General features: G+C 36.0%; 1 pseudogene; it reads right to left on the bottom strand.

Moving 5' to 3' along the window:
- Positions 1–2,090: 2,090 nt before the first annotated feature.
- On the bottom strand, positions 2,091–24,528 carry LOC120128679 (annotated as a pseudogene).
- Positions 24,529–26,289: the final 1,761 nt, after the last annotated feature.

Here is a 26,289-nt window from a genome sequence, read left to right as displayed (position 1 = left end):
GGCCGTTTTCGATGATAATGGGGTTGTTCCCCTCAACGTTCACGTGGCCGGGATTCTCGGGATGGTGCAGTCCCAATTTTCCCGGCCGACCGACTTGCCCTTTGACTGTCTGTTTCTTTGACTTGCACGGCGCTGATGTTTGACTGAAATGTGTGTGAAACCCTAAGGCGCTTGGGCTGGTTCAGGCCCATTAGCCTAGTTGGGCTACTGTTGACCGTACATTGGACCCCGATTTTTGACCTAAAACAAAAAAAAGAAGAATAAAATAAAATAAATAAATGATAAATGAAATAAAATAGATAAATAAAAACACATTTTTTTAAACTATACAATATATGTTTTAAAAAAGTAATTTTCAAAACCATATAATATATTTTTTTTTAAAAAAAAATTCAAAACTCTATAATATATATTTAAAAACTAATTTTCAAAACTATAAAATATATATTTTTAAAAACTAATTTTCAAAACTATATAATATATATATTTTTAAAAACTAATTTTTAAAACTATGTAATACATATGTTTTTCAAAAATGTTTTTTAAAAACTATATATTATATATATTTTAAAAATTGTTTTCAAAATTATACAATATATGTTTTCAAAACTATATAATATATGTTTTCAAAAATTATATATTATATATTTTCAAAATATTTAAAAAACTCATATATTATATAATTTTCAAAATGATTTCAAATTATAATATATATATATATATATATATATATATATAAACGGACAAAAATTGGTGTCTACACAAATCGTATGCCGTCTTTTGCCATCGTTGTTGCCCTTGACCGAACATATCCCCGATCACACCTTCACCCGATGAATCCATCAATGATCGGGTGTTGTCTCAATCCCTAAATTTCTAAACTAAAAAACCCTAAAAATTTAAAGATAGGTCGTTTGGATAGTGACAATCGGTCATTTGATCTTCTACAATAGTATGGTGCCATGCGAGGGGAGGGAGGGGAGGGAGGAGAGAAGAGGATGCGAAGGGAACAGGGGAGAGAAGGAGATTCCAGGGTGGGGGGGAGTAGTAGGACCCCAGAAAAAAATAATTATTTTTAAAGAAATATTTTTTAAAATTATTTTTAAAAATTTAAAATTCTATAAATATAACACGTTTCACTTAATGAAATTTTTAATAAATTTTAATTACCATTACGATTGGAACACTTAAATCAATAATATTTATAACGTTAAATACCTAAATTGACCAAAAAATAATAATTTAAAACCTAAATAAAAAAAAGATATAATTTAAACATTTATTTTTATATTAAACTTTAATTTTATCATCTTTTTAACATAATTTTTTATTACTATTACTTTTAATTTCTGCCCAGAAGTTATTTTGGTTTCTAGTAAACTTTTTTAACTTTATTATCATACTTAAATAAACCCTTTAACATAAATTTTTTAACAAAATACGCACTAATCTTTTAGTACTTCAATTAAAGTTTTTACTGTTGTCAATAGCTTTCCTTTTCCTTGGTTGACATCATCAACAGCTTAGGGATTAATCCTTATTAATAAATTAAATTTAAGAAATTCCAAGGAAATAAACCTGCCTCATCAGCCACACCTCAAGAATTCGCACGTTTTCTTGTTCTCCAGTGTCCAATCAAAATTGCAACTTTTGTTTCTCCAAAATCATCCGAAGAGCCTCAGCAGATTACTGGCTCAAAATCCCTTCTACAATCACAGCTAGCATTTTGCAGTGCGTTAAAGCTCCAGAGTTTCTAGAAAGCACAAACCTGCTAATAACATCACTTAGGCTTTGCTTGGTATTGAGAAGATGAGGAATGATGGAAAATTTGTTAATTAAATGGTAAAGATTCAAAGTAAGAAACTAGTCTTAACAGTTAATAAACAAAATTTTCACCTATATTTTCATTCTTCATACCAAGTAAAGCCTTAGAAGACCCATGGTCTACTAGTGTTATGCTCTGAATTTTGCCCAATGTCGATCAAGCTGGAGTTCATATTTAAACAGAATATAGGCATCAATGGAAAATGATAATATTCTAAATCTGAGATTCTAATCTCATCTTTTATCCTTTGAATTTTGACAATTAGGGTTTTTGAAAAGTTCAAAGAAAATTCAGTATATAAAATTATAATTTACATATGCAAAGCGACACTCAACATATTATAGTATAACCGTACCAACCTCTTGATCTCCTTATACCATAAGTTCATCTTCAAGAAAGTTGTACTCAAAGATGACTTCTGTCTTGATTCTTTGACACCTGAAAAATATTACACAGTAAATGTCTATAATAGAAAGAATGAGATGTATCCAACAAGTCTGAATAACAGATGAAATCAATGTAAACTAGAAGATGATATGCTTTAAATAATTGAAAAGCTACTGCAATTCCAAGCCAACTTGCCATCCATGTTGGTGGTCATCATTTGCTATGTGAAAATCAAAGTATACATAGGTTCCCTGTTCAAATTCATCAGTAGCGATTTTTGGCTCCTCATGCCGCTGGAACCATGTGTTGTATTTTCTATGGTATCTCCAAGAAAGCTTCTTCAGCTCCTTTGCTGCTAGATATCGTTGGTAAGTGTTCTGCACAAAATTTGACACATTGGAGAGCTCACCAACACATTGTATTATGCATGCGAACAAGGCAAGTGCGAGAGAGAGAGAGAGACTTATTTACCTGTTGATAATAAAATGCAAAGAAAAGTGTATCAGTGCCAGTGCCGTATCCATCAATGCTCAAGCGTTCCCAGAAGGCAGGATTGTTCACGATGGGTGCCTGAACTTGAAGGTAGCTAGCAGGGGTTGCCGTAGGGTGCTTCTGCAAATAAAAGCAAATCGTAACTATATTTTTTTTTATAGAAGTTGGAGGTCTCATTAAAAACTCCCTTCGTATTCGTTCACATACTAAAAAGTATGTTAACGATCATTGGAAGGAAGAAAATAGTACCTCAGAGTTTATTAATAATAATATCCAATACATAAGAAAACACGAAATATCCTCCTATGGTGATATACGCCATTACAACAAACACCTTAAACTCACACATCCTCATCCAAAAGTCACAGTAGACAATCTGTCGAGAATATCTAAATTAAATATTAGATAGGATCAGTTTTAATTAGATAGAATCAGTTTTTATTCTATTAGTTATTAGATAGGATCATTTTTAATTAGATAGAATCAGTTTTTTATTCTATTAATTATTAGATATGATCATTTTTAATTAGATAGAATCATTTTTATTCTGTTGCTAATTTTATGCATCTTTTTATGTAAAGTTGTTACATTGTAAACTCTATTTAAATCAGCCATATTCAGCATAAATAAACATGATTTATTCGGAACAAGTTTTTTTCGTCTTTATGGTGTCAGAGCCAAAATGGCCAAACCCTACGATGATACCTCTGGTATCGACTCTATGAGTTCTACTCGCTCACCTTCAATCACCCTAAACACTGAATCCTTCCAAAACATATCCATCACTTCTCACAAGTTGAATGGAAATAATTTCTTACAGTGGTCACAATCTGTGAAACTGTTTATTCGTGGCCGTGGAAAATTCGGCTATCTCTCAGGTACCACTACGAAACATGCCGAAGAAGATGAAGAATCTGAAAGATGGGAGGCAGAAAACTCGATGATTATGTCTTGGCTCATAAATTCCATGGATCCGAGTGTAGGGAGAACTTATCTCTTCCTACCTACTGCTCATGACATTTGGAATGTTGTGAACGAGACCTATTCTGATCTCGGGAACGCAGGACAATGGTTTGAACTAAAAACTCGGTTATGGAGGCTAAAACAAGGAGAAAAAACTGTCACTCAATACTGCACTGAACTCAAGACCTTGTGGCAAGAGGTTGACATGTTCAGCGACTACGAATGGAGTTGTGCTAAGGACAGGGCTCTATTCCAGAAGATGGTGGAAAAAGAACGCGTCTTCGAATTCCTTGTCGGTCTTAACAAGGAATTGGATGAAGTCAGAGGGCGCATTCTTGGTCGTGAACCACTACCAAGCACAAGAGAAGTCTTCTCCGAAGTCAGACGAGAGGAGAGCCGGCGGACAGTCATGCTTGGAGGCCACTCACCAAATCCCACCGAGTCTTCTGCCTTGTTCTCGGGTCAGCCACCACGTCGCAACGATCGTCGGAACGACAGAGATCGGCCAATCTGCGAGCACTGCAACAAGCCGGGACACACTAAAGCCAAGTGTTGGAAGCTACATGGGAAGCCAGCCGAGAATTTTTCAGCCAATCGAAATTCTCGTAATGCAAAGGGATTCCATGTCTCATCTGAAGATGCTTCTGAAGAGCCGAAACCTGCCTCAGAACTGTCTGCCTTCAGCAAAGAACAGCTAGAGCAATTGTATCAACTAATGAGTTTTCATTCCATATCCAACACTCGTAACCCATCATCTTATATTGCCTCTTCATCATTAGCCCAGAAAGGTACATATCCTACAACTTTCATAGCCGGCTCTAAATCAAACCCTTGGATCATAGATTCAGGGGCAACAGATCACATGACCGGTAATTCCTCCATATTCTCATCTTATTTTCCTTTATCTGGTAATCTGAAGGTAAAAATTGTTGATGGCTCCCTAGCCTCTATAGCTGGAAAAGGCTCTATCATTATTTTTCCATCTCTCACATTACTAAATGTCCTACATGTCCCAAAGCTCTCTTTCAATCTCATCTCTGTTAATCGTATTATTCATGATTGCAAATGCATTGCTACAATAACATTTGCTGGATTTGAATTTCAGGACCCTTGTTCGGGGAAGATGATTGGCAATGCTAAGGAGGTTGATGGACTCTATAACTTGGTCACGGACAATCCTTCAGATAAACAAGTTCAGAAACCGAGATGCTTTACTACCTTGTCTTGTGAGAATGAAATAATGTTGGCATTATAGGTTAGGCCATCCTAGTTTTAATTACTTGAAATATTTGTTTCCAAATCTTTTTTAAAAAAAAGGACGGTTTTTCTTTTCAGTGTGAAGCTTGTGAATTGACAAAACATCATAGATCTGTTTATCCATCTTTAAAGTATATGCCATCAAAACCTTTTTCTCTTGTGCATAGTGATATTTGGGGCCCTTCACGAGTAAAAACAGCCTCAGGATCTAGATGGTTCATCACATTCATTGATGATCACACTAGAGTCACGTGGATTTATTTACTAAAAGAAAAATCCGAGGCAGCAAGTGTTTTCAAAAATTTTCACTCACTGATCAATACTCAATTTCAAGCAAATATTCAAGTTCTTAGAACCGATAATGGTCGAGAATATTTTAATGCAATCTTAGGTGATTTTTTGAAACAAAAAGGAATTATTCATCACAGTTCTTGCGTTGATACTCCCCAACAAAATGGAGTTGCTGAAAGAAAAAATAGGCATTTATTAGAGGTGACTAGGGCTTTACTGTTTGCTATGAATGTTCCTAATCGTTTTTGGAATGAAGCACTCTTAACAGCGTCTTATTTGATAAATCGAATGCCTACAAGAGTTCTTAATTATATTACTCCTTTGCAAGCTCTAAAGAATATGTTTCCTGAAAATAGATCTTTCACTGATTTAACACCTAAAATTTTTGGTTGCATTGCTTTTGCTCATATACACGGCCAAAATAGAGGAAAACTCGATCCCCGAGCACATAAATGCATATTTCTAGGTTTTTCACCAACACAAAAAGGGTATAAATGCTTTGATCCTAAATCTGGGAAGTATTATGTGAGTATGGATGTCACATTTTTTGAAAAACAACCTTTTTTGACAAAAAAACTCTTCCGGGGGAGAATGACTCTGAAATGAGTTTTTGGGAACAAACATCCTTGCCAAAATCGGTTGTAAATAACTCAGTGGAACCAATTCATATTTTCATAACTAATCCTAGGATTTCACAACCTATAAATTCACAACCTCGTGAGACTCAGGTAGAAACCAACTTGGAACCACCTACTGAACTTCGTGTTTATTCTAGACGGATGACTCGACCAAGTAATGTTCCACCGGCCCCCAAGGTATGCCAACCATCGGACTCGACTATGGTCCAAGGTACGACTTCTCTTTCTCCTATTTATTCTCCAAATTTAGAGCCTTCTACAAAATTCTTTGAACCCATAGCCTTGCGCAAAGGTGTTAGATCATGTACCACAAAACATCCAATATCCAATTTCTTATCTTATAATAAACTCTCTCCAGATTTCAAAGCTTTTTCCACCAGGATTATGGATGATGCACTACCTAAGTCGATACATGAAGCTCTAGAAGTTCCAAGATGGAGAGAGGCAGTTTTTGAGGAGTTAAAGGCCCTGAAGAAGAATGACACGTGGGATCTAACTCCTTTACCTAAGGGGAAACGATCTGTAGGCAGCAAGTGGGTGTTCACCATCAAATACCATGCAGATGGCTCGGTCAAGAGATACAAGGCAAGACTCGTAGCACGAGGCTTCACTCAGACATACGGCCTTGACTACGAGGAGACCTTCGCACCTGTGGCCAAACTAAACACCGTACGTGTCCTACTCTCACTAGCCGCCAATCTGGATTGGACTCTCAGACAGTTTGATGTGAAGAATGCGTTCCTAAACGGTGAGCTAGAGGAAGAGGTGTTTATGGAAGTTCCTCCAGGCTTTGATGAATTGAAGAAGGATGGCAGGGTCTGCAAGCTAAAGAAATCCATTTATGGATTGAAACAATCTCCGAGAGCCTGGTTCGAGAGATTCACGAGAGCTGTGAAACAACATGGTTACACTCAGGCCCAGTCTGATCATACTATGTTCTACAAACACAATAATGGTAAAATTGCTATTTTAATTGTGTATGTAGATGACATTGTTATGACATGAGATGACACAGTAGAGTTGGAGTCATTGAAGAACTTATCCAACCAGTTTGAAGTCAAGGATCTAGGACAACTCAAATATTTCCTTGGAATGGAGGTGGCTAGATCCTCAAAAGGTATAATTATCTCGCAAAGGAAATATGTCCTCGATATCTTAAAAGAGACCGGATTACTCGGATGTAAACCAGTGGCGACTCCTATTGATCCGAATCAAAAACTCGAAAAAGAAGATGGTGCTGAGCCTGTGGACAAGAATCGATATCAGAAGCTGGTGGGGAAACTGATTTATTTGGCTCATACGAGACCAGATATTGCATTTGTTGTGAGCTTGGTTAGTCAGTTTATGCATTGTCCCTCAGAAAAACACTCCAAGGCTGTTTACCGGATTCTTCATTACTTGAAAGGGAGTCCTGGTAAAGGAATCATGTTTTCGAAGAATGGAAGTCGAAGAGTGGAGATCTTCACTGATGCTGATTGGGGCGGAAGTTCTACAGACAGAAGATCTACTACCGGTTATTGCTCTTTTGTCTGGGGCAACTTAGTTACTTGGAGGAGCAAGAAGCAACCAGTTGTCTCTAGAAGTAGTGCGGAGGCCGAGTTCAGAGCCATGGCGCAAGGAGTATGTGAGTTGTTATGGCTTAGGAGGATCTTGGAGGAGCTGAAGGTTGAAAGAGATAAACCGATGAAGTTGTATTGCGACAACAAATCGACAATCAGTATTGCTCAGAATCCTGTACAGCATGACAGGACCAAACATGTCGAAATAGATCGACATTTCATCAAGGAGAGGCTGGAAAATGACGATATCTGCATACCGTTTGTTTCATCATCAGAGCAGCTCGCCGATGTTCTCACCAAGGAACTGTTTACTACGATGTTCGAAGGATTTCTGTCCAAGCTGGGAATGATCGAAATCTATTCTCTAATTTGAGGGGGGTGTCGAGAATATCTAAATTAAATATTAGATAGGATCAGTTTTAATTAGATAGAATCAGTTTTTATTCTATTAGTTATTAAATAGGATCATTTTTAATTAGATAGAATCAGTTTTTTATTCTATTAGTTATTAGATAGGATCATTTTTAATTAGATAGAATCATTTTTATTCTGTTGCTAATTTTATGCATCTTTTTATGTAAAGTTGTTACATTGTAAACTCTATTTAAGTCAGCCATATTCAGCAGAAATAAACACGATTTATTCGGAACAAGTTTTTTTCGTCTTTACAATCACCTTATTTCTTAGTTACACCTCCAATAATAGGATAAAAAACAACGCAAAAGAACGTAACACAAAAGGAAACCAACACCTGTAACCATTTAACCTAAATCAAAGCCACAACTGAAGAGACGAGATCTAATGAGATTCGACTTCGTCAGGGGCCCAAGAGTTTGGTTTGAATGAAGTCTCAATCTCATGCACTATGATTTTGAAGGAGTTGTCACCGACCTTCAATTCCAACATCGCATCAATTCTCACATCAGCCTTTGTGAGGACTTGAATTTTTTCCGATCAAAAGATGATGGTGACTGACAGCTTTCGTCAATTGCTAATAAATAACCCCACTTATCAGCAATGTTTTTGAAAGTATCTCAATTCCATACGTGAAAAGGAACACCCTTGCAAACTAATCATACTCGACGACACTCCACTACCAAAGTCTCTGACCAAACTTCGACTCTGGAGAACCATTTTGCGGGAGTCTCTGATTTATCGTTCTTCACACTTCTCAATGAAGAAGAGTCTTCGAAAATCATTAATACCGCATTTCCAGCAGCTCTCATTAAGGAGAAACCAGTGAGGCCCTTCGCTTGCATTTGTCTAGCGAGATGACCGATTTTGATAAAGTTCTTGCACCACCCCACTAGACATTTACCCAACACGTGAAGTTTATCTTCGTCCATAACACCTTCAACTTCACAATGATTCTTCCTCGAAACACCTTCCATCTCAGACTTACGGTGAACTGATGTAGAGGTCTTTTTCCAAAAAGACTGGCGAGGTTTGAATTTAGCCAAAGATACACCAACTTTGCTCCCATCAATATGAGATCCATTCATTTATGAGATCGCCTTCCTTGCTTCTTCGATTGTTGCAAAACGAATGAAACCAAAGCGAAGCCCTTTCGAATTTCTTTTGTTTGGAATGAATGCGTCAATAACCCGACCGTGGGTGCAAAATAATGATCCAAACCTCTTCCAATGGATCTTCTCTGGTAGATTTTCGATAAATAACGTGAAGCACCGCTTCCATACCCGTTACTTATTTTGGATGGCCTACCTTCCACCAATTATTAAGCCCAATTTTCCCATTTCTTGCAACTTCACCAAGCTTTTCATCACAACACCCCTTTTTGGGTAACTCCTTGATTCCATCATGGACAACCACTGCCGCATTTTGAGCTGATGATGTATCCTTATTCGTTGACGATGCCTGCAAATGGGATCTCTTTAACTTATCCTTAATCGATCTCGACTTCACCCTAGCACCTCCTAATTCACCACCGGGATAATTCTCTGATCTAAAATCACTTGCTGCTTGGTTCCTCCTATTGTCGCTCAAAGATCCGTTCAATGGCTGCTGCCGATTAATACTAGAACCACCATTGACCTTTTTCTTCGCAACAGGTGGATCCTTACATTCACCATAGGAAACGACGCATCCCGAGTCTTCTTTTGGATACAATCAACGCAAGTTTTATTACCCGACTGTGCTTGTAGAACCCTTAGTCGCCTCATAGCTACCCTCTTTGAACCAAAATTCTAAGACGTAGCCATTAATCGTAGTCTAGGCTCTCCATTTTGTTAATCCCAACGGTGAGAAGGCATTGTATAACCCCGGGAGCAACCTACCTAAATCGTAACAATATGAATGAATCTACAAATTAAATATCATCTTTTTGAAAACAAAATATATCATTGGAAATGCCATACTGGAATGTAGTTCCCCGCTCGTTCTGCGTCTTTAGGTTGGGGAAGTTTGTAATATGCAGCCTCGAGCATTTGCAAATTGTATAACTGATCATGCATTCCCCCAGAATTTTTGAACCACTGAGGTTGTCACCAATGGCACCAAGATCAGAAACACTTCTCCTACCAATAACTCCGAGACCACTAGAAGATTGGTTGTATTGTAAGGGTTGTCCAGGAGAAAGATCAATATCCCGAATGTTTCGAGCAGGTTCAGTCAAAGAGCCTGATACAGCAGCCTGCACAAAGAAGCATTTACAGATCCACTTTCGTTATCTTGATCTCTCAGATTTTTCATTCCATCTAGCAAACAATGTATTTTTTTAAACCAAGAAAAACACATTATTCTGCCAACGTCTTTTGTCTATCTGGTCAAGCCCATGAACAAGTAGTTTTAGAAACTAAGCACATATATAGTGGAAAACTTAAGACGGAGTACCAAATTGAAGTGTAAAAAGTTAATGATGCTTCTAGTATAAGATTGAACATGTTTACAAATACAGCCCCACACCCAACTAATATGCATAATACATATACAAGATTAGGAAGTATTCTACATACAGGAGAATCAATTGCATATGGAGCTTTCGAATCATCTTCATTCATGAGATTTTTGGAAAGCCCAGAAGTTGGAATAGCTTCAGAACCTTAACCATCAGATAAATTCTGCAATTGTTGTTCCTCAACTTTTGCAATGCCAACATCTGAACATATATTAAGCTCTTAATCAAGAAAAAATATTACATATACATAAAAATATATCTAAGAGATTAAAGCACGATTATATTTTTTCCATGACAACTTAAATAGCAGCCCACAGTCACTGTGCATAAACCACTATGATAACAGGTTTTCTGATATCACCTTTTCTATTCCAACACCTGAAGAAAGATTGCACCAATTGCTCTAGAAAACATATTCTTGTAGAAAAAATACAAAGTTATAATCCTTCGAAAAGCTATTTTTAGAAATTATTATCAGAAATGAAATAGATTTACTGTGAAACCAAACATGACGTGGTAGAAACAGACCAAAATAGATGCTCCGTGCATGCACTTATAACATTAAATGATATTATATCCTTCCAAAATCCCTCAAAAGGACCTCACCTATAAAAAAAATTAAGGTCCAACAGAAATTCAAACAAATTTAATCTTACCAGCATCCTTTGGAACATTCATCACCAATGCCTGCTGACTAGACTGCTGGTGGATGGAGGTTGGTTGCTGCTGTAAGCTGGAAGAAATAACACTATTAAGACCAGGTGTTTGGCCACTGAGTCCCACACCGGATTGGATAGAGAATGATGAGCTTTGAGAATTTAGCTGCCAATATAAGATCAAAAAAGATTATTTTCCATTTCTTTCATGAAAGAAAGCTAATCTCGGTTTCTATCAACGGGCAGTACATAGATACAACATACATATGAAATGAAAACAAAAATCTAGATTTGTGTTGAACTCTGTTTGTAAGAAGTTTAACAGCACGGAGCAGGCAAAAGAACAGAAGGAATCCATGTATGAATGAGGACCTGCTGAATGAGAGGGCTTTGTTGTGGTGCAGAAAATTGATTATGATTTCATCCAGCAAGAGGAGGCATGTTGCCAAGCAGGTTGCTATGACCTTGTTGCTGCACTTGCTGGAATCGTTGCAAAAACTTTTCCCTTATATCAGGAGCTATATCAGTTCTTTCACGAAACTGCCCCTGAAATGCATACATTAGCTACAATATCAAACCTAACACATATGGCATGAATAAAGATTGATAACATACTAGCATACCAGCTCATTTTTATTCTGAAAAGAACTTCCAGGCCTCCATTGCATTCCCGAAACCACTGAAGGGGAAAAAGCTCTGCCAGGTAATCCAGCAGACTCAATAGGATTACTAGAATCGGCAGATGAACTTACGTCATTAGCCTTGGCTGCTTGAGGCAAGATCATTCTGTTGCTAATAGGTGATGCCAGAGATTGCCCCATGCTACTATTTCCATGCCTCTCATCAACCCCCAAAATATTTCTTTTGGACATGTCAGGCGCTGAAGGGACAACACCAAGGCCTACATTGCCATAAGCCACACTTCTAGACACAAGGGGGGTACTAGATGTAAGATGACTGGATAGACCTCCTCTACTAATGCCTCATACTCCAGTATCGACAAGGGATGGAGACGGCCTACGTCCAAGGAAGTTTGTGATATCTTCTTCTTTTGTAGAATTAGACAAATTTACAGGAGAAGAAGGATTGGTAGAGGCAGTGCTTTCCAAGACACTTTGAGCAGAAATTGAATCTGGAAGAACTGAAGGAGTTGAGCGCCAGACAGACCCTGAGGTGGAAAATTCAGTGCAGGGGTTGCATGACTCCCAGTTGGTGTTGATGCAGCAGAAGTGGAAAATTCAGTGCAGGGGTTGCATGGCTCCCAGTTGGTGTTGATGCAGCAGAAGAATTAATTGCACTACTTTTTGAAGGTGGAGTCTTTGCCATATCAGAATTACTATCCTGGGAAGCAGTATCTTCAACATGCTCTAGGGAGGAACTACCCTGCTATTATATCAAAACAATACCCAATCTTATACATCAAAACCATTCATCAAGCCATCAACTAATGATAAAACATCTTCTTTTGGAAAACTTGACCCATTTTTAAGCATCTGACTGCACCATTAAATATATTAAAAATAAAAAAAAGTGAAAGAGAACACTTACAGGCATTTGAGATGTTGGTGCTGCCAAAGAAGTCTTCAAGATTGGAGCACCCTGATAACATAAAGATTTTCTACAGGTTATTTTTAATGAAAGAGGCCATTCCATGACAATTCTGTTAAAAATCACACGAATGCACACATGACAAAATGCCTTATTTAAGTACCAAACAGAACCGACAGGCCTTAATCCCAATATATTTAGGGTCGGCTACGAGAACCAAGACATAAAAATCTACATTGGAACACAGACTCGAATCCTCCTCCAATCATTTCCATCAACCACCATCCCTTCAAGTTCTAATAATTTTATACCAAATGTTATCACCACCTCCACCAACATCTATTTTGGTCTCTCCTTCAACCTTCAACCCTTCACTAGGTTAAAGTGTTGCATCCTTCTAATAAGTGCACATCCTTGATCTACATCCTATCACCTATGTGGCAAACCACTGCGAAGTGCAGTGTAAACAGTAAGTTCTTAGGGTTTGCATATCTGCCACAAGCATGTTTACTATATACTGTTTCTTGTTAGCCTAACATTTTGTACCATGTAGCAAACATGTCTGAAAGCCATCCTATAGATTGTCCCCTTCAAAGTCAAAGGTATATTGTGATCATACAAATATCTTGTTGCACTCCTCCACTCAAGCAAACCCAGACTTGATCTTATGGTTAACATCTCCATCCATATGCCCATCTCTTTAAAATATTGACCCTCAGTACTTGACATTCTACTAAATGTGTCAGTGTTAAACCAACAGTCTAAAACTATACTTGCTTCATTTCATTCTTGTCATAACCGTTTTTAGGGTGGAACAATTGTTTAAAAAAAAGTACGACTTTTAATTTGAAAAAATGGATGATTTATAATTGATAAAATGAATAAGAGTCGTCATCAACCTTTGGGTTAGGTAGGTCGAGTACCTAAAAACATCTTTTAAAATTTTTTTTAAGAAAAATCGTTTTTTAAAACAAAAATTGGTCTGCGTTTACCAAAGATTCGATTAAAATGAGTTCGGGAGTCGGTTACGCGTGGGGTAGGATTAGCACCCCCACAGTGCCCAAAATTAGTATTGTTTTGCTTACACGTTGTCGTAATGGTGAAAATCTTGAATCAAATATCAAGTTAAAATTAGGGCTGAGCAACGAAACCGAGAAAACCGAAAAACCAACTAAAACGGTTCGGTTTCGGGTTGATTTAAAGAATCAATTCTATTGATTCGGTTCGGGTTTTCCATATGGAACCCACTTGTTCCATATTGAACCGAATATAGACAATTTTTTGTTGAATTTATAGTTTCAAGTGAATTTTTCATTGAAAAACCGACAAACCGAACCGAAAAAATCGGTTTCACATAATTCGGTTTAGGTTTAAATTTTAAAAAAACCATTTATTTCGGTTAAGTTCAATTTTTAGTAAAAAACCGAACCGAATACACCCCCAGTTAAAATATGATCCTTTTATTGAATATTGATTAATTTGCTTCAAACTAATTAATTAGAAAAATTTCTTTAACTCAAAAAGAAACCTCAAAATTAACAATCCTCCATCGAAAAAGTTATTTCGATTATTTCTTATCCATAAATAATATTCCCTCTTTGATACAAAACATGATAGTGTTTCATACACGAATATATATATATATATATATATATATATATATATGCACAAAGAACTAAACTATATAAAAACATGTGGGAACCACTTGTTGGAATCCTATGACATTGGATTATACTTTTGTCAAATTTGAAACAATATATAACATATATTTATTTGTTCAAAATATGTGGAAAACATTTTACACATCAAACATCTGGACTTTAAGATCACATTCATAATAATAATGCACATAAAAACGATTAGCATTAAAGTAAAAAATAAATAAATGTTGAATTTTACACAAAAATAACATTTCTATGCAACAAATCATACAACTTGATAAAAAAATCATTAAAATGAAAAATAATCGTACACCATGGATAAATATATATTTTAATTCAGAAGGCACAAAGGATCAAAATGATTTGAAATGTAATTTGCCAATAAAAATATGGAATTAACCACTATACATATCAACAACAAATGGAGACTAAAACGTACTAAACTAAAAGTTAATAGTTTCAATAAGTATTTATCCAAAAATAAATAATACACGCATGGTGACCAAAACATAAATATAACACAGTTTAGACCCGAAATAAAATGCAAGAACTTTTCATTTGATGACTAAAATAGAAATTTAAAAAGGTCATTGCCAAAATCAAACATTAACGATACTAATATAACAGGACTAAAACACAAACAATAAAACATAAGAGCTTGAAATAAAATAAACATAACATCCTTTAATAACTAAAAAAATGTTATAAAGCAAGAGGAACTAAGAGTGGAATTACCCCTGAACATGGAAACCCCTTTCGTACGTTGTTTTGCACAGTATTTTTAAGCCCAAAATACGGGCTTCATCCACTCAATTTCATTCATTTTCTCAGTTTAGAAACTGATGAAGGAGAGAGAATAATTTTCTCTCCAATGCTTCATCAAGGTCACCGCCGCCGATGGAATCCACGGCGGCGACGCGGCAGAGCGACCCCGAACACCCAAAAAGATCCCCTCCGATTTATACAACCCGAATCTAAACCCCCTTAGTCTAATCTTTACCCAAAATCCCTAGATCTAGAAAAAAAAATGAGTTTTACCTTCGATGAAAGGCTTTTACAACTCCGATGAGATTACCCCGCGACCAGATCTACAAGGGTGAGATCGTTTTCTTTCTCTCGAATTTCCTCATTGTTCTCTTCGTGGTTTGATCTCTCGATGTTTGGGTTCCCCTTGGTTTGAATACTCGCTCCTGTTCGAATACTTTTTCTCTTCGAAAACTCCTGTTCAAATCCTCACTGTAAATGTTTTCCCCTTGTTCGAATGCTCTCCTCTGTCTTTTATGGTTGCTTGCAGTGGTCGTTCCACTGATGTCTTATTTAGTGGAGGATTAGGTTTCTTTTTTTTATTGTTTTAGTGGGATCTGGGTGGATGACTGATTTGGTATTATTTGTAGATGGATGATGACTCGGTGATGACGATGGTGGCCTCGACAGTCGGCTGGAGTGGTGACTTGGTGGCTCATCGACGACGACTGGTTATTGATAAAAAGTCGGCGTGTACAGTGGACTGTTCACCTTGTTGGCAGCGACAATTTAGGATTAGGGATTTGAAACCCTAATCTGAACTGGGTCGAGTAATTAGGCCGATCGAATTGGGTTTGGGCCAAATATGGGTCAATGTTGTAATATGGGTCGGTTTGTGTAGGCTACTCAAGTCCAGCAACTCAGCAGCCCAATTACAAAACTTAGCAGGCTTACCCGGTTTAGATCCAACAAACCAACCCATACTACAACATTGACCCAGATCTGGTCCAAACCCAATTCGACTGGCCCAATGACTTGACCCAATTCAGATTAGGGTTTCAAATCCCTAATCTTAAACCATCGCCGCCAGCAAGAAGGTAGACAGTTCACTGTACACGCCGACTTTTCAACACAACCAGTCGCCGCCAACGTGCCACCAAGTCACCACTCCAGCCGACTGCCGAGGCCACCATCGCCATCACCGAGTCATCATCCATCTACAAATAATATCAAATCAACCATCCACCCAAATCCCACTAAAATAATAAAAAATGAAACGTAATCCTCCACTAAACAAGACATCAGTGGAACGACCACTGCAAGCAACCATAAAAGACAAAGGAGAGCATTCGAACAAGGAGAAAAACATTTACAGTGAGGATTCGAACAGGAGGAGTTTTCGAAGAGAAAAAAAAAGTATTCGAACAGGAGGGAGTATTCGAACCAAGGGGAACCCAAACATCGAGAGATCAAACCACGAAGAGAACAATGAGGAAATTAGAAAGAAAGAAAACGATCTCACCCTCGTAGATCTGGCCGCAGGGTAACCTCACCGGAGTTATAAAAGCCTTTTATCGGAGGTAAAAATCATTTTTTTCCTATATCTAGGGGGTTTGGGTAAAAATTAGACTAAGGAGGGTTTAGATTCGGGTTGTATAAATCGGAGGGGATCTTTTTGGGTGTTCGGGGTCACTCCGACTACCGCGCTCTGCCCTGACGCCGTTGTGGATTCCATCGGCGGCGGTGACCTTTCTTTCCTAATAAAGCATTGATGAGAAAATTATTTTCTCTCTCCTTCCTCAGTTTATAAACTGAGAAAATGAATGAAATTGAGGGGATGAAGCCCGTATTTTGGGCTTAAAAACACTATGCAAAACGACATCGTACGAAAGGGGAGGGGTTTCCGTGTTTTCATATTCAGGGATAATTCCACTTTTAGTTCCTGTTACTTTATAACCTTGTTTTTTAGTTATTAAATAAAGTTATATTTATTTTATTTCAAGCTCTTATGTTTTATTATTTGTGTTTTAGTCTTGTTATATTAGTATCTTTAATGTTTGATTTTGGTAATGACTTTTGTAAATTTCTATTTTAGTCATCAAATGAAAATTATTGCATTTTATTTCGGGTCTAAACTGTGTTATATTTATGTTTTGGTCACCATGCGTGTATTATTTATTTTTGGATATATACTTACTGAAACTGTTAACTTTTAGTTTAGTACGTTTTAGTCTCCATTTGTTGTTGATCTGTGTAGTGGTTAATTCCAGATTTTTATTGGCAAATTACATTTCAAATCATTTTTATCTTTTATGCCTTCTGAATTAAAATATATATTTATCCATAGTATACGATTATTTTTCATTTTAACGATTTTTTTATCAAGTTGTATGATTTATTGCATAGAAATGTTATTTGTGTAAAATTCAACATTTATTTATTTCTTTACTTTAATGCTAATCGTTTTATGTGCATTATTATTATGAATGTGATCTTAAAGTCAAGATGTTTGATGTGTAAAAAGTTTTCCACACGTTTTGAACAAATAAATATATATTATATATTGTTTCAAATTTGACAAAAGTATAATCCAATGTCATAGGATTCCAACAAGTGGTTCCCACATGTTTTTATATAGTTTCGTTCTTTGTGCATATATATATATATATATATATATTCGTGTATGAAACACTATCATGTTTTGTATCAAAGAGGGAATATTATTTATGGATAAGAAATAATCGAAATAACTTTCCCGATAGAGGATTATTTTTTTATAAGAATAGGAGGCCTCATTAAAAACCTCCTTCTTAGAGGTCCTTTACCCTAGGATAAAAACCAACTAGCGGAAGGAGGAAAAGAGTTCCAGAATATATTAATTGCAAATGAAGTACATAAGATTTAAAAACAGTCCTGTGATATACATAAAACTTAAACACACTCCTAATAATCCTTAATGCTAAACGCCCCAACTCGCTGATACAACAATTACTATCACCCAATCCCCTCCTTTACTAGCTTATCAGCCTCGCAGTTACAACACCTCCGAATCCACCTTACAATAATCTCAAACACTGAAATTGTAGACACCAACTCCTTAACTAGATTAGTAAGAAAAGTAGGAACTGTGGCTTGATCTTTCAACCATCCCACTGCTAATTCACAATCAGATTCCAGAATTAGTCTTCCTTTCGATACCCATTCTGAGGAGACAAAGATGTCTACTCCTTTTTTGATGACTTTCAAATCTGCTAAGATGATAAGAGTAGGACCAACATTTTCTGAAAAAGAAATTAGCTTAGTCTGATTCCAATCTCTGAGAATACCCCCAATTCCAGCAATCATCCCAACAGTACAAACAACTCCATCCACATTCATCTTATAAAAATCGGTTGGAGGAGGACTCCAACAGACCACAGGCCTGTTGAGATCTTTAATAACAGAAAAATTGTCTGCTACTGAAGGATCACCAATTAACGAATCCACCTGAATAGAGAGGTTGGGATACTTTGCTAGGAACCATTTCGCTAACCTCAGCCGAACCGTGAAAAACAATGCAAATCTGTCTAACTTTCCTCCACCAAAGATGATTTCATTTCTAAACTTCCATAATGACCATAGGACTGCCGTTGGAATAAACTTCCACATAGCAGAATAAGGCTTCAAATCTGTCCAAGAGCTAAGAAGGGAGGGAGGATCAGAAGGTATAACTAACGAAATACCCAAAAGCCTATAACTTTGTTTCACGGTTCCCACGAAACCTGGCAAGAAATAAAAAGGTGATGAACAGATTCTTCACAGTGATTACAGAAAGGGCATAAAATATCATCCCCTAAGGGAACCCCCTTTTTCTTCAATTCCACTCACCGCTACTTTTTTATGGGATACTTGCCAAAGGAATGCCTCAACTCTAGGAGGAACTAAACCCATCCAAACATATTTGTTCCACATAAATGAATCCTCATTAGAATAGGAAAAAGACTTCTTGCGTGCTTTTATAGAAAACAACTCCTCCCCAACTCCATCCCATAGCAAACAATCCTCCAAAGATTCGGTTAATTTAATGTCTTTGAGTCTATCCAATCTCTCTAACAACTGAACCACTTCCCAATCACAGAGATTCCTCCTTGTTTTAATATTCCACTCCCATCCATTAGAATCATAGCTCCCAAATTCAGCAACCTTGCCCCATTGAATTGGAGAAAGTGCAAAAATCCTAGGGAAAAGAATTTTCAAAGGAAAATCCCCTAACCAAGTATCATTTCAAAAGGAGATCAATTTGCCATTCCCTACTTGTAGCTTCGCATGGTCTCTAAGGCATCCTCTAATAAAATCATCTTTTTTTTTTATAAGAATGGAAGGCCTCGTTAAAAAACCCCTTCTTGATTAATAGAGCTTTAGAATAAGCTCCTTAATCAGCGGAAGGAGGAAAAGAGTGCCTTAGAACTTTTATTGATACTGAAAGTTTACATAAGATTTAACAATTACACTAAAATCCAGGACATAATACTTAAACACTCCAACTGCCATAATAATCATCTCACACAGTCAACCTATCCCTTTCTTTGCTAAACTGTCTGCCTCTCCATTGCATGCCCTTGGAATTAACCTCACTGAATGAACCTTTCCCATGATAAGTGTAGAAATCTGATAAACAAGATGCGATAAAAAAACTGGGGCCAGAACCAGGGAATGAATCCAATCCCCTACCGACGAACAATCACTCTCAACGATCAACCTACCAATAGACTCCCAACGTGAAGACAAAAAAATTTCAATGCCTCTTTTTATAGCTTTTAATTCAGCAAGTGGAGGAGATCCTTGACCAACATTCTCTGAAAAAGTCAAAAGGGTACAACCATTCCAATCTCTTAATATACCTCCAATTCCTCCACATAAAGTTATTAACAATTCCCCTCCAAATCCAAGAGTCTTTTTGGGAGAAGACCTTGGAAATATCCATGGAATTACAACTAACATCATGTTTGGTACATATGAAACTCTTCCACATAGAATTTTTCTCATTAGCAAACTTCCACACCCACTTTCCCAACAAAGCTCGATTAATATATTTCAAATCAGCAACTCCCAAACCTCCACAACTCAGAGGTTTGCAAATCTTATGCCAACTTACCCAGTGCATTTTCTTCTTCTCAACCCCTCCACCCCATAAAAAAGCCGCCATCAAAGAATTTAACTTCTGACATATAGTAGATGGCATCTTGAACAAAGATAGAAAGAAGACAGGTAAGGATGACAATACCGACTTAATAAGCACCAATCTGCTCGCCATTGACAAAGAGAAAGCTTTCCACCCGCTAGTTTCTTATTGAAGTTGTCAATAACCGACTCCCACAATTTCTCACTATTTCTTATTGCCCCTAATGGAAGTCCTAAATATACGGATGGAAAGGAACCAATAGTACAACCAATAGCCGAAGCCCAATCCTCCATGATATCATCCTCCACATTAATGCCAAAAAGTTTGCTTTTAGCTAAATTAAGATGAAACCCCGTCATTAAGCTAAAAATCCTCAAAACTCTTCTAACATTCTTAATCTGAGTAATGGAAGCTCCACATAAAATAATTAGGTCGTCTGCGAACTGAAGATGAGACAAAGTGAAGTTCTGGTTTTTGCCAAACAAAAACCCTTGAAATAGGCCAGTTTCCACAGCTTTGGTTAACATCATATGAAGTAGTTCACCAACCACATTAAACAAAAGAGGAGAAAGACTACATCCTTGTCTCAATCCTTTAGCAATTGGAAACTCCTCTGTAGGCGACCCATTGACTAAAACCGAAATTGAAGCAGTGGAGATACACTGTGAAATCCAAGAACACCACCTGTCACCGAAGCCCATGACTTTCAATAGCCTTAGAAGAATCTGCCAGTCAACTGTGTCATATGCTCTACTGAAATCGACTTTAAAAACAACTCCTCTTAGCCCTTGTTTCCCCCAAAAGTCAATGCCTTCATTAGCTAAACATGGGCAATCTAACAATTGCCTCCCAGGAATAAAAGCAAACTATGTTGGGCTTACAATATCATTAACACATGAAGAGTCTCTTAGAAAGAACTTTTGAGAGAATCTTATATAAGCTGCCCACAAGACTAATAGGTCTGTAGTCTTCAATACTCTCTGGATTACCTTTTTTAGGAATCAAGGTAATAAATGCATGATTTACCCCATGAACCCATTCTTTTCCTTTATAAAAATCGGAGAAAAACTCCATTATCAATTTTGAGGTTTCTTTTTAGTTAAAGAATTTTTCCTAATTAATTAATTTGAAGCAAATTAATCAATATTCAATAAAAGGATCATATTTTAACTTGATATTTGATTCAGGATTTCCACCATTACGACAACGTGTAAGCGAAACAGTACCAATTTTGGGCATTGTGGGGGTGCTAATCATTCCCCACGCGTAACCGACTCCTGAACTCGTTTTAATCGAATCTTTGGTAAACGCAGACCAACTTTTGTTTTAAAAAAGATTTTTCTTAAATTGTTTTTAAAAAACGTTTTAGGTACTCGACCTACCTAACCCAAAGGTTGATGGCAACTCTTATTAATTTTATCAATTATAAATCACCCATTTTTCCAAATTAAAAGTCGTAATTTTTTTTAAAACAATAAACAATTGTTCCACCCTAAAAACGGTTATGACAATTCTTTATCTCTACCAACATGCCATAATTTGAGCAACAGTAACCTATGGCATTAGCTTTCTTGACCGCAAGGCAGAAATGGTTTATATGTCTCCTAATCTTAGCCTTTGTATCTCTACTTACTACTTACCCAAAAGAGGTTCTATGGTCCAAGATGCTAAATAGAAGTCAAGGTTTTGGATTTTCTTTCATTCCTTCCAACCATTAGCCTAGGAGAACCTTTTCCCATTTGACACAAAGCCAAGCTTCAGTGTGTCACATTGCTTCAAGACAACCGCCTATGAACCCCTATCCATTTATCACTACTATCGATATTGTTCATATACAACTTTCAAAAAACAATATGCTAGTAAATAGCATGCCTTAGCAAGTAACAATGTCGCAAGAAAACCAATTTGAATTGCAATTTAATATATAATACAAGAATCTTCAAGCATAAAGAAAAGAAACCAAGAAGACTTTACCTTGGAAAGTGGACCAATTGCAACTAGATCTTCAAAAGCCTCCACCTTGTCTAGAGGTAATAAGTTGTAGAGCTCATTAACGTCACTAAATTCATCAAAGTCCTCCTAAGAAATAATTGGAAATATATGTAAAAATGAAAACCCACATGAATGACCAACAAAGGGCATAAAAATAATGCACTTCCAAAAATAAAGTGTAAACAAATTAGGATAAAGCGGAAGGTAACATTGGCACCCAGAAAAACAACTCTAGGATAAAAAAATAATCTTGATTACGTTCCACATAATCATCCAAGAAGTCTTTCACATCATTGACTTGCTCTGGACTCAATTCATCATTGTCCAATAGTCTTAAAATCAATTCTAACTTCATTATATGAGCTTTGTGTCATGTAATTGATGTCTCCAAGCGTGTCTGAAGCAAAGAAAACAAGAAAAAAAAGTTATACCAAAACAAAACATTGGACTTGCATTCATATTTTCTCTTTCAATTCTACCAGTCTAGGAGATCTTGTCTTTCCTTTCTTCACAGACAGCCCCTCAATCTCAGCTTCAAAACTATCAATCTAGGATTCTAACTCAGAAACCTACTCAAGGAAAGAGTGTATTGTTACATAATAGCTTCAAGATATAACTGAGTTAGTGAGTTTAAGTAATATAATAATTACTACAAAACACAAAATATACAAGGAAAGTTCAACAGAAGTGGAAGTTGAAAAAAAATGATATTTAGTTTATTCAGATAAAAAGGAATAGAATGGAAAATATATTATGAGAATAAATAAAAGTTGCACCATAATAGAGTTGAAGCCATTTTTTACACAAGCAAGAAAAAGGGGTAGAAAGGGTTAAATCCATACCACATTGTTCAGCCAATCCCTTGTCTCTAACATAGCCTTCTCCTTCGGGTCCTGCAATGAAATTGAAACATCAAATATAATTCAAATAGAGCGGACAATTTTGGGACCTCATGCTACCAAAATTTTAATTTCATTCAGTGAGGAAGCTTTCAAGGTTTGAAGATTATTAAATAAGCTTGGTAAGATGAAGAAATGGAGAGTTTACAAAGAAAAAAGGGGAAAAAGACCACTTATGCCTTGACTAGGGTGGTTGAATATCATAAAAGGAGAAAGGAGTTCCAAGTACACAACTAGACTAAAGCCCAATTAGACCTAAAAGGTACCAATCAAATTTTATGTTTAGTTCATAAACATATAAAATCTTGATATGAGTGCAACGGTATAAACCATACAGCATACCTCATGTAGTGGGAAAAAGCCTAGTTTGAGCCATCATCACTACTTATTCACAGGTAAATAGGAAAAAAACCAAGGAGATGTGCAGGAAGCTTACATTTTTGGGCTGTTGGCCCAAGCCTTCGTTAGAGAATGCTTTTGTCTTAGTCTCCTTCTCACATATCTTAAACCTTTCCATTTCTCGTTCAATTTGCTTCCGAGCATCCACCAGTGCCTGCTCATAAGAGGCACTAATCTATGTTGATAAACAAAAGAAGCAAAGAGTAATAATAATCAGCTTCAAATCAGTTAACACGAGTATATAATGAATGTAAGAATACAGTTTTGTTTATCATTTAAGGCAAAGGTGATACAACAACACCACATACAGACTATGAGATTACAATAATAAGGGCAATAAAAAATTGCACAAATTACCTAATGAACATGACAAATCAAATAACCAATGCAAACAAATCATTGAAAATAACTTAAAACTAGTAACTAACTTTCTTATCCTTGATCTCGCTCGATTGAATCCATGTCTTGATCTGATCCTTATACCTTTGCAGCTTCTTGATTTCCTTCTTCAAGTCAGCCTCAAATTTTTCCTTCTGATTTGCGTTATCGGTATCATAAACCTAAACCATACGATAAAAAGAAAAACCAACAATCAACACTTCACATTAAATTTGCTCCACGGAAAACTAATTACTTGACAAAAATAAATTATTGAAATTATTTAACACCTCTTCTTCCTCTTTTATCAAGATAAATCTAAAAACAAATTGAATCATTAATAAAGAAAAAAATACAAACAAATTCAACATATTTCCAAAAACACTTCAAAAAGTAGCGAGACAACAGTTAACAAATGTTTGATTCAATTTCATAGGAACCACAGTTGACTAACATTGATTAGAGTCTGCTTTACTGCAATTTCTCGAGAACCAAACAAAAAGATAGAACAGAACAGAAAAAATTGACTTATTTGAAATGATGAAATCTTAAAGGTAAACCTTGTTCCAGATGCTATCGAACACATCGACACCTTACTGGACTTTCTTGAGAACACGATCGATCTCTCCTTGTAGCTTGCGACTAGGCCACATTTTTTAACCGGGTGTTTCCGGGGCGATTTAAAGAGAATCTATCAAATGATAAAATCGTAAACCCTAGTACAGACTGATTGCTCGATGTTTTTGTGGTGGAATCTTGCCCAACGTCAGTGAGATTTTGATATCCTTTCCCTCTTTTAGGGAATATATTTATTTCAGATGGATTGGACTATGACTGCACAATCCAATACGACACCGGATTAGTGGATGGAAGCTTATAGATGGAACAGACAAGTTCCCATAAGAAGACAGAAGTTGTTAAATCATTTTAGCCGTTTCGGGTAAACTAAATCAGTGCTATAGAAAAAAACAGGATAAAAAACATTAAGGTTATTGGACTATATTTAAATAAATCATTTTTATTATTAAATTTTTGAATTTTTAATATTTTGATTTATTTTTCTTTCATTATCGATACAATAAGATCTTTAACGGCTCTTGACAATACTTTATAAATTATTTAAAGCTTGTTGTTTGATTGATCTAACGATGACAAAGGTTAAGACATGAATATTTTGTGTTTCTTTCCCCTCTATTGTGTTTTTCTTGTTGACATTAAAAAAATAAGGCTTAAATATAAAATAAGTGATCAAACTCTATTTGTTTTTATAAATTGGTACTTAAACTATTTTTTAAATCATTTAGTGTTTAACGTTACAAACATTATTATTTTAAGTGCCTCGACTATAACGACAGTTAAAAAATTTCATTAAGTCACATGTGTCATTATCTTAAAATTTTCATTTTTTTATTTTTCTTAAAAAATATTATTTAAAAAACAACCCGCGTCCCCCCTCTCCCTCCCTCCCCCTCCCTCCTCCTCCTCCTCCTCCTCCTCCTCCTCCTCCTCCTCCTCCAAACTTTTCCATGGCCGTCCAAATGACTAAAGCTCAAACGGCCGACTAAACAACCCACCAAATGGCCAAAAGGTTGGTTGCCAAAGTCGAATAAATGGTTGATTACCACGATCGACTAAAGAGATTAAGGGATTGGGTATTTAGGATTTTAGGGATTAAGTTTGAAGTGTAGGGATTTGAGAAATTTAGGGTTTAAGATGATAGCAAGGATTATGATCGATCATTGGATGGTCGGTGACGTATGAATAGTTGTTCTTCAGTGAATAGGTGGTCGAAGATGATCGGCGATTGGAGTAAAGAGGACTAGAATAAGAGATTCAAGGAGTTTTGGTTTTTTTTGGTATTTTAGAAAAATAGGGTTTTTTAAAAATAAAATATTTTAATTTTTTAAAGTAAATTTCCAAAATTATCAAATTGTGATAGTGTCACTTAATAAGCTTTTTTAATGGTCGTTAGAACCGAGACACCTAAAGTGATAAAGTTTGTAACGTTACGCGCATGGATGATTCAAAAAATAGTTTAGGCACCAATTCATGAAAAACTGTATAGTTTTGGCACTTACTTTATTTTTAAGCCAAAAATATTATAGTGTTTTTTTTATTAATATGTGGTAAGTAGAAGACAGTATTTGTTCAAAAATAACTCTCAATCTTTTTGACATTGAACGTTCACACTCCTAGCCTTCACGATGCTCAAACTCGAGTCCTCAAGGAATAACAATAATTCTTTTACTACAAATATCACTTGGTTCGTGCTATTTGAGTGTTTAATTGAATGAAAAAAAAATTAAAAGTTTAATTGATTTTAATGAAAAAGATATTTAATTTATTTTACATATTTTATCTCTTAATATGATGGAAAATAAATAATACACGAAACACTAATTTTTCACTATGCAATTTTTTTTTCACATGAGATTTTACTCATTGATGCGAACTAACAGATACTATTCAAATACCTAACTTACCAATATAAAAACATTTTTGAATTGTTTTAACTTTTAAAGAAA

Source organism: Hibiscus syriacus, unplaced genomic scaffold, assembly GCF_006381635.1.
Source record: "Hibiscus syriacus cultivar Baekdansim isolate YM2019G1 unplaced genomic scaffold, ASM638163v2 tig00110482_pilon, whole genome shotgun sequence".
Lineage (NCBI taxonomy): Eukaryota > Viridiplantae > Streptophyta > Magnoliopsida > Malvales > Malvaceae > Hibiscus > Hibiscus syriacus.
This window is presented reverse-complemented; position numbering and strand designations above follow the sequence as displayed.